This window comes from Oncorhynchus gorbuscha, linkage group LG08, assembly GCF_021184085.1.
Source record: "Oncorhynchus gorbuscha isolate QuinsamMale2020 ecotype Even-year linkage group LG08, OgorEven_v1.0, whole genome shotgun sequence".
Taxonomy (NCBI): Eukaryota; Metazoa; Chordata; class Actinopteri; order Salmoniformes; family Salmonidae; genus Oncorhynchus; species Oncorhynchus gorbuscha.
The window spans coordinates 64,113,928-64,120,982 of record NC_060180.1 but is presented as its reverse complement, the minus strand read 5'-3'; the positions used below and the strand labels follow the sequence as shown (position 1 = coordinate 64,120,982).

General features: G+C 39.0%; 1 long non-coding RNA gene across 1 annotated transcript; it reads left to right on the top strand.

The window, feature by feature from the left end:
- Positions 1-3,220: 3,220 nt before the first annotated feature.
- Positions 3,221-6,804, top strand: LOC124041983. Its single transcript, XR_006840025.1, has 3 exons — positions 3,221-3,345; positions 4,482-4,573; positions 5,468-6,804. It is a non-coding gene; the product is annotated as an uncharacterized LOC124041983 (long non-coding RNA).
- The last annotated feature ends 251 nt before the right edge of the window (positions 6,805-7,055 follow it).

Sequence of the window (7,055 nt, the reverse complement as noted above, 5' to 3'; positions counted from 1 at the left end):
GCTTTTCTGGTGACACTGTCAGTGATTTATTTAGAATTCAAGGCACACTTAACCAACTTGGCTACCACTGCATTCTGCAGTGATACACCATCCCATCTGATTTGTGCTTAGTGGGACTATCATTTGTTTTTCAACAGGACAATGACCCAACACACCTCCATGCTATGTAAGGGCTATTTGACCAAGATGGAGAGTGATGGAGTGCTGCATCAATTGACCTGGCCTCCACAATCACCTGACCTCAAACCAATTGAGATGGTTTTGGATGGGTTGGACCACAGAGTGAAGGAAAAGCAGCCATCCAGTGCTCAGTATATGTGGGAACTCCTTCAAGACTGTTGGAAAAGCATTCCAGGTGAAGTTGTTTGAGAGAATGCCAAGAGTGTGCAAAGCTGTCATCAAGGCAAAGGGTGGCTACTTTGAAGAATTTAAAATATAAAATGTATTTGGATTTGTTTAACACTTTGTTGGTTACAATATGATTACAACATGTGTTATTTCATAGTTGTGATGTCTTCACTATTATTCTACAATGGCGAAAATAGTCCAAATAAAGAAAAACCCTTGAATGAGTAGGTGTGTCCAAACTTTTGACTGGTACTGTACATTTTACATTACACACCACAACATGGAATTAAAATGCATATAAATTCAAAGCAAGACTGTATACTGTTGTCGATGCACACGTGCACATGTTGATGATTGAGCAGCAACTTCAGTGTTTGATATATATCTGTGAAAATGGGAATATATCAAATATTTTAAGTGCTTACTAATGTTTCATAGTTATTCATTTGTTGAAAAATAATTATTTTAAAGCATAGTTTTGTTGTTGTGGTTGTTATAATAATGATCATAAGTAGCTGTAGCAATAGAACCAGCAGAGCAGAGTAAAGGTAGCTAATATAGAAAAGTTATAAACATACATATGTAACGCCTGGGGTGTAGCGGAGGAAGAAGTCAGGCGCAGCAAGCAGAGAGTTCAGGGTAGCGATACTTTTAATACACCACACCGGTGAAAACAACGCCAACCCAAACAAATGCCCCAAATACGGGAACTAAACAGTACAGCAAAAACCACACACACGGACAACCTTGACTTACAGGCGTGTACAAATGTACACTGAAAACAATCCCGCACAACCAGCAGGCGGGCTGGCTGGTAAATAAAGCCCAACCAATTAACCTAACTAAACACAGGTGCAACTAATAAACAGACAGGAGGGGGGGATCAGTGGCAGCTAGTAGGCCGGTGACGACGACCGCCGAACGCCACCCGAACGGGAAGGGGAGCCACCTTCGGTAGGAGTCGTGACATGAGAGAATTATCACATTTCCCACTTGGAAAAAACAGGTTGAATCTATGATGTTTCCACTTTTAACCCCAAACTATCAATGTGATGACGTTAAATACACGTGGAAAACTTATTTGGATTTGCAAAAAGTCATCAACCTATGGACACAAATTTGAACTTGATTGATAATTTTTGTTGATTTCATGTTAAATTCACTGTTAGTTGACAACTCAACCAAATGTAAATCAAAACTAGACATGGAACTGAAGTCTGTGCCCAGTGGATAACCTCCTGTCAGTGACATTTAGTCTACTAAAACACAATGACAACAATACTCCTCTGGAGAACTGATCCTCGGTCACCCCATGGGTAATATTACACGTATTCCTCAACTGTAACAGTCCCTGAATGCAGTCTTTTCTCATTTAACAACGCACAGTGAACAACACGCAGGATATACAGTGAATTCTGAAACTATTCAGACCCCTTCCCTTTTTCCACATTTTGGTACTTTACAGACTTTTTCTAAAATGGAGTAAATGAAGAAAAACAAATCCTCATCAATCTACACACAATACCCCATAATGACAAAACTCGTTTTATATTAGAGTCCACCTGGGGTAAATTAAATTGTTTGGACATGACTTGGAAATACACACAGCTGTCATGACATGATTTGGAAAGGCACATACCTGTATATATAAGATCCCACAGTTGACAGTGCATGTCAGAGCAAAAAACAAGACATAAGGTCAAAGGAATTGTCGGTAGAGCTCAGAGATAGGACCGTGTCGGAGGCACAGATCTGGGGAAGGGTACCAAAATATTCCTGCAGCATTGAAAGTCCTCAAGAACACAGTGGCCTCAATCATTCCTAAATGGACAAAAGGGAAGGGCCTTGGTCATGGATGTGACCAAAAACCAAATGGTCACTCTGACAGAGCTCCAGAGTTCCTCTTGTGCCTTGACACAATCCTGTCTCGGAGCTCTACGGACAATTCCTTCGACCTCATAGCTTGGTTTTTGCTCTGACATGCACTGTCAACTGTGGGACCTTATATATACAGGTATGTGCCTTTCCAAATCATGTCTAGTCAATTGAATTTACCACAGGTGGACTACAATCAAGTTGAAGAAACATCTCAAGGATGATCAATGGAAACAGAATGCATCTGAGCTCAATTTCCAGTCTCATAGCGAAGGGTCCGAATTTGATGGGGTATTGTGTGTAGATTAATAAGGTAAAAAAATACAAATAAATCTGTTTTAGAACAGGGCTGTAACATAAGAAAATGTGGAAAAGGTCAAGGGGTCTGAGTACTTTCACGAATGCACTGTAAATGCATAGTACTTATTTCAAATAATGTTTTGATACATTGGTCGACTCCCATGCATTTGCAGCTCCAGTTAATTATGTCTTCAGTACTGTGCCGCCATCCTGTTAGAAGGTAACAGATTATTTTAACACAATGAAAATCGAATTTAACCATTGTAATAAAATAATCTGTTACCTTCTAACAGGATGGCAGCACTAGGGGCAGAATAAGTACTGCTAACTTGATTACCAACTATGGGGAAAAAAGGCCTTGATTCATATGAGAATGCAAACATTGGTGAAATACTGAGACGATATATTAGCCACTAGAGTAATAGACATTCCAACAGCTAATATTGCAACTGGGATATTTCCTGGAGATTTGCGTCCCTACGCTATCAGAAATCATTTAATAGTGCTTGCAGCATTGAACAACCACAGAGAAAAAGTCACTTTCTTTTGGTTTCATTTCATAGAACACAGTAAATCTTTCTTTTTTTTGACATTGGAAATTGTGGCAAAGTTTTTTTTTATACCAAAATCAGGGAAGTCCCAGTCAGGCCAATCATGAACACACACGTACAGTCAGGTTCTTTCAGAGACCAATCATGAACACAGGCCTACAGCCAGGAAACAGGTTTCTATAAAAGCTTCTTGTTTGAGTCCAACATTCAAACAATTTTACATTCAAAGAGCATTAGCCCAAAGCTAATCCTGTGATTTGACCACCTTCAGGTAAATTATTAATTTCATTATATCAAGACTGCATTTTATTACACTGCATAATATATATTTTATTATTGTGTTGTTTATATCACACTAACAACGTTAAATATGGCTGATGGGGTGAAACTCGAAGCAGAACCCTTTTCTGACTCTGAGCAGGTGACAAAGATTAATTACAAACGCAAATGTTGCTCTGCAAGTGAGAACACCGAGTACATACCAAGTATATACCAGGTATACATGATGCAGATTATAAAGCATTAAGAGTGAAAAAACTGTTGTGCAGCAACTCACTGCTTTCCTGAATAAAAATAATGTATACAAAATGCTCTAGTAATGCTCCATTAAGAGTAAAAAACAATGACTTCTCAGCACTGTCCTATCAGTGTAATGAACACGAGGGGAGACAGAGAGCTGGTTTCAAACGCAGGGCGCAGCAGGTGTTTATTGAAAAGGACCACAGGAGGAGGCAGATAGCTGGGTCCAGGGACAGGCAGAAGGTCATACACGTGGGTCCAAAGGCAGGGAAAAGGCTAGTAACGTAATCCGGGAGATCAGGCAAATAGGTAGATAACAGGAAATCTAAAGTACAGGTAGGGAATAGGCAAAAAGGCATCGTTAGTGAGGCAGGCAAAAATTATCATACATGGGAGGAGTAAATCAGAGGAAAGACAGAGCTCTGAAAGACGTATGTCACAAAACAAACAATACCTCACAGTGATGGGGGGCAAAGAACTGAACTAAATAGGGTGTGATAATGATATACAGTTGTGTGAACAGGTGATTAGAATTCAGGTGATTGGGATCTGGAGAGTGAGCTGCGTTCAGGGGATCTAAGTGTTTGAGAGTGTGAGCTGGAAAGTGGGCTGGAAAGTGAGCTGTGTTCAGGGGATCTACGTGTTTGAGTGTGTGAGTCGGAAGCAGACGTTACAATCAGATTCTGATATTTTGGAGACTCAAACGTTCGAATAGATAAAAAATTCCACCACGTTTTTGAGTAAAGCTGTGACATGTATACTAGAAAATATATGTGTTTTAAGTATACTTTGGAGATACAACAAATCTAATAAAGTCTTCACGATGCCTTCATACTGTCATGCAGTCTTACATAGCTGGTTCAATTATTATTATTTCCCTTTCAACAGTATATCATCAGACCTACTCCTATCGGCAACATGTATTAAAACACCATGAAAACAATACACTTCTGGACGTGTGGTCCTCGGCCTCCCAATGGGTAAATATATACATGTTTCTCTACTTTAACTGTCAATGAACGCTGTCTAGTCTCTTTTGTCAGGAAGACTATTAATAAGTTATTCATTTTTCAAGGCTTCATTCTGTTGCAAACAGTGCATTCAGGCTGTAACACAAAAAACTGTGAAAAAGTCAAGGGCTGTGAAAACTTTCTTTTCATACCCCATTACTTTTTCCCACATTTTGTTGTGTTACAGGCTGAATTTAAAATAGATTTGATTTTATGTCAAAGTGGAATTAAAATTGTTTTCAAATGAATACAAAATGAAAAGGAGTTGCTTACTAAGACGACATTGAATGTTCCTCAGTGGCCTAGTTAGTTTTGACTTAAGTAGTCTTAAAAATCTATGGCAAGACTAGAAAATGCCTGTCGAGCAATGATCAACAATCAACTTGACAGCTTGTACAATCCAGTTGTGCAAAGCTTCACAAATCATTTGAAACGTACCCAGAAAGACTCACAGCTGTATTCGCTGCCATAGGTGTTTCTACAAAGTATTGACTCAGGGGTGTTGAATACTTATGTAAATGAGATATTTCTGTATTTACTTTTCAATACATTTGCAAAAAAATCTAAAGACATGTTTTCACTTTGGCATTATGGGATGTTGTGTGTAGAAAAATATATATTTCATCAACTTTGAATTCAGGCTGTAACACAACAAAATGTGGAATAAGTCAAGGGGTATGAATGCTTTCTGAAGGCACTATTGTCAAGATTGTTATGTCAATCCTTATCATTACCTTTATATTCATTATCGTTATCATCAGCAAATTCATCATCTATAAATACCAAATACCATGCAAATCTAATTATTGATTGCTTAAGAGAGTAAACATATTTTTGAACTGAGAACCTTTCTTCACATTGCAGGGCTGGGGCCAGGGCTAAAGCAGGGGCCAAGATAGTGGATGGAGAACACACGGACCCCCTGAGGACTTATGTGCCATCGCTGCCCTCCTGTTACCGCTGCTGGAGGCTCCCGGATGGATAACACCAACCACTCCGCTTTCTCCCTCCCTCTGTCCCTATCTCTCTGTTTCTCTCTCTCTTTCTTTCATCATCCTGGAATTAAAGTGTGACTATGTTAATAACATGTCAGGTCAGTTAAAAAAGATTGCTACTGGTGACACTGAAACCCGGTACTATCCTGTGTCAGTATATTTGAGATATATATGGTTAAATTCAAAAAGATTTGTAATATTGATTTTGCGCGTGACTTAAATATGTCCTTTGGAGTGGAACTTGAGGCAGAAGATTTTTCTGACTCTGGGCAGGCGACAAAGATTCTGTACAAACGGAAACGTCGGAGAAGCATAACGGAGCCTTTACATTTTAGCTCTGATACTGAGATCTTCATAAGTACAGCGGGTGCAGATCAGACATTGAGTGTGAAAAACAACATCATAGACTCTTCTCAGCATTCCATCATATCAGATTCTGATATTTTAGACAGACGCAAACGTAGGAATAGCTTAGATATTCCACCAAATTTTGTAACATGCACACTGGAAAATATTCAGTATGTATACTTTGAAGTTTTATGTTTTATGCATATTTTGAAGCTACATAGTCACACTTTAAACCAGATATATCTATTAAAGCCTTCATGACGCCATCATAATGCCTTCATAATGTCCTACACTACATAAATAGAAGCTCCGCATATCATTTGCAAGCAAATGTCATGCTGGAAAAAGGAGGTGTGCAAATGCGGAAGCAGAGATGTGCCAACAGAAGCGAACTTTCGATGCATAATTCTGTTTAAACGAACCTAACGGACAGCGCAGAAGCTGCAAAATTAGGCTTTAGAGAGGTGGAAGGTTGCTTGATCAGTAGCCGGAAGGTTGCTGATTCAATCCACGGACAGGGTATAAAAACAGAACTGTGGGAACTGTTGGTCTATGATTCCAGGTACTCCCTCCTGCCCTTGTGCCCTTGAGCATGGGACTTAAACCCCAACACTGCTCTCCATCCAGGGGTGCTGCTCTGTAGCTTATCAACTTAGCTGATCAATGATTTGTGCAGTGCCTATGAAATGTGATGAAGCAGATAATGAGGCTAAACAACTAACAATATTCAGTTAAGTAATGTACATTTAGAAGGTTATGATAGGGTCATACTCACACTGCTCCTATAAATATATTTAGCATTTCATTATCTTATATTCTGGCTTAGCTTTTTAATGCAATAAAAACTGTGACAAACTATTCAGTGATGCTTTATTTGTCCTAATACAATCCTCATTTTAAACTGTGTATTTAAACTATGGTCAAATAGTTCCCTCTTACCAAGTCAGAGCTTTGGAACAAAATGTCCTGCATCATCAGCCCAGCATTGTTAATGCTGTTTTTTTCATCCTCTTGAAAATGCACTCAGTAAATGTACTGGAATGGTCATGTCTTAAAGTAAGGTTGACACTAAGGAACAAAGTTCAATGGGATTAACACCTAAACCTTTA